The sequence below is a fragment of the Periophthalmus magnuspinnatus genome, chromosome 14 (assembly GCF_009829125.3).
Source record: "Periophthalmus magnuspinnatus isolate fPerMag1 chromosome 14, fPerMag1.2.pri, whole genome shotgun sequence".
NCBI lineage: Eukaryota > Metazoa > Chordata > Actinopteri > Gobiiformes > Gobiidae > Periophthalmus > Periophthalmus magnuspinnatus.
The window spans coordinates 22,192,749-22,202,197 of NC_047139.1; the positions used below are offsets into that span (position 1 = coordinate 22,192,749).

General features: G+C 37.6%; 1 protein-coding gene across 1 annotated transcript in view; it reads right to left on the reverse strand.

Annotated features, from left to right (window-relative positions):
• The window catches only part of nrip1b (nuclear receptor interacting protein 1b), a 238,871-nt gene extending 237,178 nt beyond the window's left edge, over nucleotides 1-1,693 (reverse strand). The window contains exon 1 of the mRNA XM_055226341.1: nucleotides 1,678-1,693. The gene's annotated coding sequence lies outside the window, so the exon portion shown is untranslated. The remainder of the gene's footprint in view (nucleotides 1-1,677) is intronic.
• Between the last annotated feature and the right edge of the window lie 7,756 nt (nucleotides 1,694-9,449).

A 9,449-nucleotide genomic window follows, 5' to 3' on the forward strand; every position in this document is an offset into this window, starting at 1 on the left:
CCATAAAGTTACAGTTAAGCTACACTCTATTGTCCCTTTATTGTAAATGTGCCCTCTGCATTTGGCCCTTCAATATCAGTCCGTTTTGATTAGGATTACGTTAGCTGCAAAATTGTACAAGTGGGATTATACACCAGAGATTAATTAGTTCCTTTTCCCCTCTCCCCATCGTCTCCTGAAATCACCTTTGTGGCCTTTCTGCTCCCTCTCTTCACAACTCAGCCCAAAGTGCCCGGGGAGTACATGAGCGCGCAGAAGGTGACTCCCAGCTCCTGACAGGCGCCGTGTCGGGTATAAGGCAGGAGAATGTCCCGAGGCAGCGTGCCAACACCGAGGCCATATGGGAGCCCCTCGTGAGGACCTGCCACCACCCCACCCCCATCCCATCTGCGGTGACCTGCCCTGAGCTGTCAACAGTTCAAGAGCGCGGGGCGATGACGGCGTGCGCACATCGCCATGGACACAGCTGTGCAGATGTTATCTTGAATACGGGTAAGGTTTATATGTGTGCTCCCTATGGGCACTTAGAGAGAGTCACTGTGATATGATGGTGGTACTTTGATGAGTTGTGCACATGGGATGCACTTTAAATCAACTTTTTATGGAGTAGTATTGTATTAAACAGGCAGGAATTTTAAGAAATATAGAAAATAAACAAATGTATGCCCCTGATACCAGGCCTCTAAAGTCGAATTATCCCCCAAAAAACGATTCTAAATGTATAATAAGGTAAGAAAAAAGAACAAAACACAAACTCGAATAAATAAATAGCAGAATGAAACCCTTAAGTAGTTAGTTTGTATCTATAATGAGTCATAGAAGTTATGTATTCATCCCTCTAGCTCATATTTTTTTGTTGTACAGAAAAATGACAAAAAGTTTCCCTCTAGTATAACAAAAAAGTCTCCATGATTAGGCCTGTCCTGACACATTTTGATTTTGATGTATTGCTACAGAGATACACTGTGTTAAACAATACTTTATGCCACTGACACAATAACAATAATGCAAGATAATCCCAGTAAACCATTTTTAAGCAGACAGTATCATTAAAAGGCCTGAGCTGCAACAAACAAACCAATAGATAGCCATTTTCAACTTTATACAGTTCAAATGTTATTGTATTCCAAACAAAAATACCCAAATCTCCTCACTTTTGCAAAGAAATTACACACACAATCAATACTGACCCCAAAAATGATTGTTCCCTCTGTCCTTTATTGAATGATAAGTTGAAATAATCATCAGGCCTCAGTACAAAGCGGTATTATGTGATAATTGTCATGTGCGTCCACAGAACATACTCTCAGACATGTGTTTGAGAATGGTTGTGCTTTTTAAAAACTTTTCATTTTTTGTGTTAGCGTCTCCATGGAGATGAGCAGTTGTCGGACCCATCACTCACCCATTGCCGCCGTTTTCAATCCCATAAATATGTTTTAGGGATTATTGCAGATTATGACAGGTTAAACTAAATGGATTTACAAACCAGTGTGTTGTGATGCTGCTAGTAGATTATAGGTCAAACATTAATCCCAGTATCTCTGTTATCACAGTCTCTGTGGCTGCAAGCCGTTATGCTGCATTAGCATGGGGTTTGTTTATTTATTTATTTATTTGACTGCCACCTTGCAGGTATAGCCTTTCCTTGTTGTAGTGTGTGTACAAGTGGGAGAGAGATGGGTGACAGAGGGAGCACAACAGAGCAGGAAAATGAATAAAAGGACTTCATACATTTTTATGACCGCTGCGATAAGGTCAGCCATGTGCTGTGCTTACTAAACAACGCTGCCCATGTTGGACTGTTGCAGACCGGAGGAGTCAAACTCGGGATGTTTACTGGAGTGCTGAGTGCTGACTGATGAAAATATAATAATGCATTTATACTGTAACATATTGGACTGAATATTTGCTTCAATTTTTCAACAGAGATTTCCCATTTGCAATATTAATTTTACATGTAAACTGTATATTGCATGTATATTATGCACTCCATAATGTGTTATCCCAAGGCTGCCGACAGTGTAGTGTGCAAATTGTGACTGATTGACAGAATCTGGTGTATGACTTATAAACGAACGATGGTTTGGACAATGTTTAAGACTAGCAAATCACATTCAGAGCTGTGTACTGGCAAAGACCTGTACAACAGACAATACTCCAATATCATAGTAATGATGCTTACCAATATGCAAAAAAGAGACCATTTTAAATTCTCGCTGATAATGTCAGATTAATAATACCAAACATGTAACAAATGTGTGTGAAGGACACTTCAGTCTAGTTAGTTGTTCATTCACACGTTATTATTGCCTTAACGTTTAAATTCAGTACAAACTATGCCAGTGACTTGCAGGTTTATGTGAAAATCATTGATAGGACAATGTTGATACTTTAATTATGAAGTAGCTTGTTTGAAATATATAGGGTGTCCATAAAGGGACTTGATAAAATATGTTAATCATACTTATTCTATTGTACTCAGTGGTTTCCAAAGTTTTTATCTCATTTACCTCATGATCTGTGTATCTGATTTTGTCTCAGTAAACCATGATACACATTATACCATTTCTTATTACTTCAATGCCTCTTTAGATGTCTGAAATACAAAAATGCAAAGTGATTAAAAACTTTTATAACCACTGAGGACAATTTATATATATATATATATATATATATATATATATATATATATATATATATATATATATATATATATATATATATATATATATATATATATATATATAATCTAATTAATATATTTTAACAATTGTCTTATATAGTATAAGACAATAGTCAAGGACACCCTGTATAAGTCCTAAATGTTGTTAGATCGGTGGAATTACCTCTGGATGACCCTGAGGTCCACTCAGTTCAGGGAGAGCCCTGAGCAGCTGTAGTCAATGACCAAGATCAATGTATAGATCTAGAGGTGTGCCATAGGGGCTTGGCTCTGTCCACTCAGATGGTCACTACCTGATGAGACTGAGTGGTTTTCAGACTTGTTAAACGGGGCTTTAAGCAGACACTTAGATAGGCTTGGTTAAAAATTACTTCCAAATACTCCATTTATGAGTCACCAGGCTGAACACACAGCACTGCAACTTTAAAGTTAAGAGGGCCTGATTTTCAGACTGTTAAAGCTGATATTTAAATTGTTATCCAAACCTGTTTCAAACTCTCACATTTGTGCCTAAAAAGTAGCATGCACAGCTTAAAACAGATTTGGTAAAATGGCAAATGAAACACAGCTAATCCTTTACCATCCCAAAGCAACACATTTACCTTTGACCTTTTACCTCTTTTACCAAGTTTGCAAAAGTCAAATGTCTTATACTGAGAAGAATTGACAGTGTGATGCTTGTACAACATATGAGGGAGGGTAGTAAATGTACCTAAGCTTTAAGTTATTGTATGTCTTTAAAACAAAACAAGAAGCACAAGCAACTTTCCAAATGACTCTCCAGATGACTACTTTCAGGTCTAAATCTCCATGTCCCGACTGACGAGTTTCCCCCAGTGGCTCTAAAGACTGGAACTGTTGTATTCCTCCCCACACTTTTAAGATGAGCTGCAATGTAATACTTTTCCCACAATATTGTACATTTCCATTTAATGCCACAATGGAGACCCGTGCTATATATATGTGCTATATGCTCTGTAGGTGCAAAGCTAATGCATTACTTTATATTTTCACACACACAGCACTTTTTGTCCATGTAATGGCAGTGAACGACTCCAATGGGAACACGCTCGCTCCATGTCTTTAGTTAGCAGACGTGTCCTCTCATTAAACCTGAATTGCGTCTCAAGATCTGTGCGCCATTTATGAACAGAGACAAGGATTCACAGCTGCGCTTATAAAATGGTGGTCTATAGAAATATATGTTCTACTTTCTACTTTAATTATTCATTTGACTGTTCGATGTTCTCACGGTTCGCTGATTGAGATGAAGTTCTTAAAGGCATTATCAAATATATATTTACACTCCGTATACAATATAATCAAAGTACTGTGTTGTTAATATGAGCTATAAAAGTGTGCCCGGGGGATACGAGGCTCTCTTATTAAGATTAATAGACAGTGTTCTCCTCAGTAATGCAGCAGCAGCTTGCTCAGTATGCAAACACTACATAACATTTAAATGAGCTGCTCACAAGTCTAAATTTACTGTGGTGTTGTAAACAGTTCAACAGGTTCATAATCACCTCAGGTTGAAAACATAAATTCATATTAGGACTTACGCAAAGCTAATCCTTGCCAGAATACTTCATAAAAATCAACTATAAAATACTTTAAGTAGCCAGTTACTATATTCAAGGCTCTGGATCTGAATTTTTCACATGTATTTGAGCATTTGTCTTGTCCCAGTACAGAAATATTGTATAAGCAGCTTTAAAGATCAAAATAAGTCTGTCTGCTTTTTTGTCCGGATAATCAGGAAGTGCGTGTTAGCATACGAGTTGTTGTTCGCTCTGGTGTCTGAAAGTTGTGAAAAGCACTTATAAAGTCATCACAGTGAATAATTAGAATGGTCACAATGCAGTAAGTGAGAAGCTTACAATGAAACCAGCGCAAAACATTTAAAATGAAATACTGTAGTTCTGTTTTTCATGTTTTTAAGATGGTAAAAATCAGGTAAAGCATCATTAATTTAGGGGGGGATTCATGGTACCTAAGAGGGACTACACCCAGAACTAAACCAAGACTAGAATGGGACCAAACAAAGTCTACATCAGAACTCAAATTGTGCAGAAAAAGTAAAGTAACAAGTAGTATTTCATGTGTATTTTTAACTTTTACATAAGCACAATTTTGGCAGTGGTACTTGTAATTGTATATGTATAATGGGAGCATAAATCTTCAATCTAATCATTTTCAATAGAATATTAGATGTGATACTAATGTTTTGTGAAGTTAAGAGCCTTTTAAACTGACCCATAAACTGTCTGTGTAAATATATAGTCCAACACAAGTCAATGAAAAGAGATCCTCTCAGAGCTCATGTATTATGCAGTGCACCGTAAAGGGGATTATGAAGATCTTATGCAACTGGTAAATTTCTCTATATACTTCACACAAACATTTACGCTAGACATTTTAGGTAATTATTTAAAAGTGCACTGTGTAACTTTTCGTGGTAAAGGGTCCGCCATCTCATTGTCTCCATGGAGAGCTTATTGCTTTGCTTATATTATTCCACAGTATGGCATTAAACTTAACTATGTGTATGAAGACAAGTAGGCCAAGTTAAGGGTCAGTTCTGTGGAGAGGTGACCCGACTCACTTCATTTTCAGCAATAAAAACATATGTAATTTAATAAACGCAAGATACATTTGATACTGTGGAGCATTCTGGGTAAAGTAATAACATCTCCATGGAGACAACCAGATAGTGGGCCCTATACTAGAATAATTATGGCTAATAATGTACTGAATTACAAGCTAATGCACTGCTCCCAAAATTGTACTGAACCGTTTAAACCTAAAGGCAGTTGTTTTAACCACACTCTGCATTTTCTCTGAGGTGAGTGCGAGCGGGCGAGGCAGAGCGGATGTTTGTAGAAAAGAGCAGAGACACTTGAACTTTAGAACAAAAGAAAAAATCATTTCTGCCAAATGGACAAAAGTTTGTTGACAGAATAGATTTTTTTTTTATTTTGTTACTGATCACACCTGGACCACTGAGGGATTACACAGACCACTTAACATGTTGTAACTTTTATGATTTTTGTATTTAATGAAGTATAATTACATGCTGGAATTATACTTAACTCCTAAAATAATACTCAAAAAGTACAATTACTTAAAAATCTACTCTATTACTGTAATAATAATTAATATATTTTATACAGTGCTTTTCAACAAACTCTAAGACACTTTACAAAGAGCACAGAAAATAAACTCAAAAGTATGTATTTGTAATTTGCTTCTTGCCCCTCTGAACGCGCTCCATCAGCCTCCTGAGCCGTTTCCCATTAAATAACATAAGGATTTAACTGTATAAAATCTGTTTTGTTCATAACCTCATGACATATGTATCAGCACCTCAGAGCAGGGATTATAGACGCAGGGATTGAGCCTGTTTTAATCCAGTCTGTGTTATTCACAGAACAGTGGATCATAATGTGACATATGGTGTGGACTGGGCAAAACAATAGAAGCGTGTTTATGAAAAAGGATCAGTGTTTAAGTGACTATATGGGCAATTATGTTTCAACTCCATAGCTTATATGTATACACACACTTTTTAATAATTCAAATGATTATTCATGTTCTTATAAAACTGAACACATATTTAGCCAGGGGATATACGCATTTATATTTATATTTCTTTTCGTTACCATCTAGTGGATTATAGTTTAGTGGATTTTATCAAGAAGGGATGTAATAATATTGTGACAGCAGTGAAATAAATGTGAAATATTTCTATACTAAGAGTAAACTACAATCCTCCAATGACTTTTGTCAAATGGCACCTGTTTTTGCAAATTAACTCTTTAAATATGAATTGAATGAAAGGTCATAATACTGCAGTTTATAGAGACATCTTCACACTTATATTTATTCTTATTTGGTCCTGCTTTGAGGCCAGTTTATTTCTGATATAGACTTGGTTTTGTCCTGTTCTAGTCCAAGTTTAGTTCCTGGTTTAGTCCTAATTCTGTTGTGTATGTGCGCTTAAATTCTAATGTCTTGTATAATTCACTCATTTCTCACAATTTTAAAGGAGATACCTCAAATGGGACAGACAGGAGACAGTGACAGCCACATGGAAACAACAACAAGTACAACAACAAGTACAACGACATAATCTGTCTCATTCGGTGTGTTCCAATGTGCATAGAGATAACACAGAGCTGTTTACTGCATGTGTGGAAGAAAGAGACATTTTTCTGTATGCTTGTGGCTGCAGAGGTAATGATGAGTTTTATTTTAGGCACCTGTCGTGATGTTACCGTGAGCAGGGTGCAGACAGGTGCTGACAGGTCCTGTATTGGTGCAGTGCATGCAGTATGATATGGAGAATAAGAGACAGACAGTATCCAGGCTCGCTGAGGAATCCTGCCTCTCTCCAGCTCCATCTCGGCGTAAACGGGCCGTTCCCAATCCGAGTGTCACGGAGCACGGCAGCACTGCACCGTTGTGTCAGGGATTTAGAGGGAACGGCTTCGACTTCACACAATGTAAAATGCAAATGTGAATGTGAGATTTGAGCCTGTGAGTCAGAGCTTCGGTGTTCGTCTGTGCGCGCTTAAACTTTAAACAGATAATGGAAAATATTGGGGGGACGATCTCTTATTGGCCCCTCCCACTGACTTAACCTCTCATGGTGAACTTTGAGCGCCTTATACATGTTTCACAATATATTTTAAAATCACAAACTGTAAATAAATAGACCTAACCTCAAGTATTCAGCGATGTAAATTACACTTTTATTTATTGTGAGACTCATATCTGGAGTCTAGTCAAAGTATACAGCACATTATTCAGTCAGTGGTGGATGAAGTACTCAGTTTTGTTAAGTAAAAGTACAGATACAGAGGTAAAAAATTACAGTAAAAGTACAACATGAAAAAATCTACTTAAGTGTTGTTAATTTGTTTAAGTGTTAAATGTTGTGATATTGATTAAAAACATGATACATATTTTGGTCAAAAGTAGTAATATGATTTTGTTTCTTTTTTTTAATCAATTTTGTTTTTTTTATTTTTGTTTGCTCAAAGTTAAAGCTTGAACTCAAAAAATTTTGTCAGGATGTTACCACGAACATGGTAAAAATAACCCCTCAAATCATATGAAAAGTACTTTTTACTTTTCAGGCCTGTTCAAAATTGCTGCAGAGTAGAAAGTACAAATACTGGTCTCAAATGTAGTGAAGTAAAAGTATAAAGTAAAAAGTATCCACCGTGAAATGTACTTAAGTAAAGAACAGATACTGAAACAAGACTCAGCTGTGTAGTTCAACTGTCTTACACCGAGGGACATAACAGTGTGTGGTTCATTCAAGACTTGGACTGGCCACCCTCTAGTCACAGGGTGAGTACCAAGAGACTGTGGCACTGTTTCACACCACACACACAATAAGGAAAACTGACAAAACATTCCCTTGATGTCAAAATTGGCCACATTACACGTGTTCATGCTTGATTTAGAATACATTTGTTAGATGAGAAGCGTGTTGGCTTTGAGCACATGTACATGAATATAATTTATCCCTGTCTCACATTGCACATATTTGACCTTAAAGTGTGTGTGTGATAGGCTTTAATAGCATACTTCTAAAACAAATTCTGTGTATTTTCTAAATTATTACACCTACCCTTAAAAAGTCCAATATTACACAAAACTTACTTCAGTGTAGTTTCAGCCATGTTATAATGATATTACCTCATTAAAAACATACCCAGTGTTGTGTTTTGTTTCATTCACACATACTTAAGACTTTTTTAGTCTGTCTACATCTCCAAAGCTCAACATGCTCTGTTCCACCTCAGGATGTCATGAAGTGGTAGTTTCCAAGTTAACAACTACCTTTTACCTTAAGTTTAGTAGAAATTTGCAATTCCAGGGCTGAAATTATCCAAATGATTCTAGTGAAGGTGTATGTCATAAAGACTGACGGAGGGACCAAAGATACACACTCGGAAAACAGTTTAACAGAGTTTATTTGCAGATATAGGAATGCAAACAATGGTAGACAGACAGTTGGGAGCGGTGTCGTAGGCAGTAGTCTTGGAGCAGGTCGTGGGTCGCAGGGTCAGAGGCTGGGGTGTTCGTACCGGACATGGAGAACTGGGTCAGAGACGGAAGTGCAGAGTAGCTCCAAGGCGTAGGATCACGGTGGAACATGACGACCCATGGAAATACCAGGAGATGACAAAGACGATCTGGCCCAGAGTGTTGGGTCCTCAGTTTTCTTATCCTCACAGGTGCAGCTTGATTGTTTGATCAGAAGCAGGTGTGTGGAGCTGATGCCAGAGTCTCCGCCCAGCTCCAGGCTCAAGCACAGAAGGGAGGGGGGAAAACAGCACAGAACACACAAAAAACCCAAATCCTGACAGTGTTTGGAGTTTAAAAACACAGTGGAGCACTTCCTGTATTACCACAGTGAGAGGGAACAGAGTGTTTTCTATTTGAGAGAAGAACTCAGCCTAAATATGAAGGATTTGTGTGTTAAACATGAATGAAAGAAACACACAACTCCTATGTTTGCAATGAGAAAACAACATTCTAACATAGATCAGGAAATAATGTAACATGGGCCCTTTAATGCCACTGTCCCCACTTGTGATCTCAAAACACTTCTTGTATTTTTGCACGGGTGACATCACAGCACTGGTCCTCTTCTCCAGTTATGATTCAGAAGGTGAACTCCTCGCAGGGGGTGAGAGCTTGTTGAAGTCTGACATGGCCAGCGTTTGATGCCCCCTGGTGCACTGGA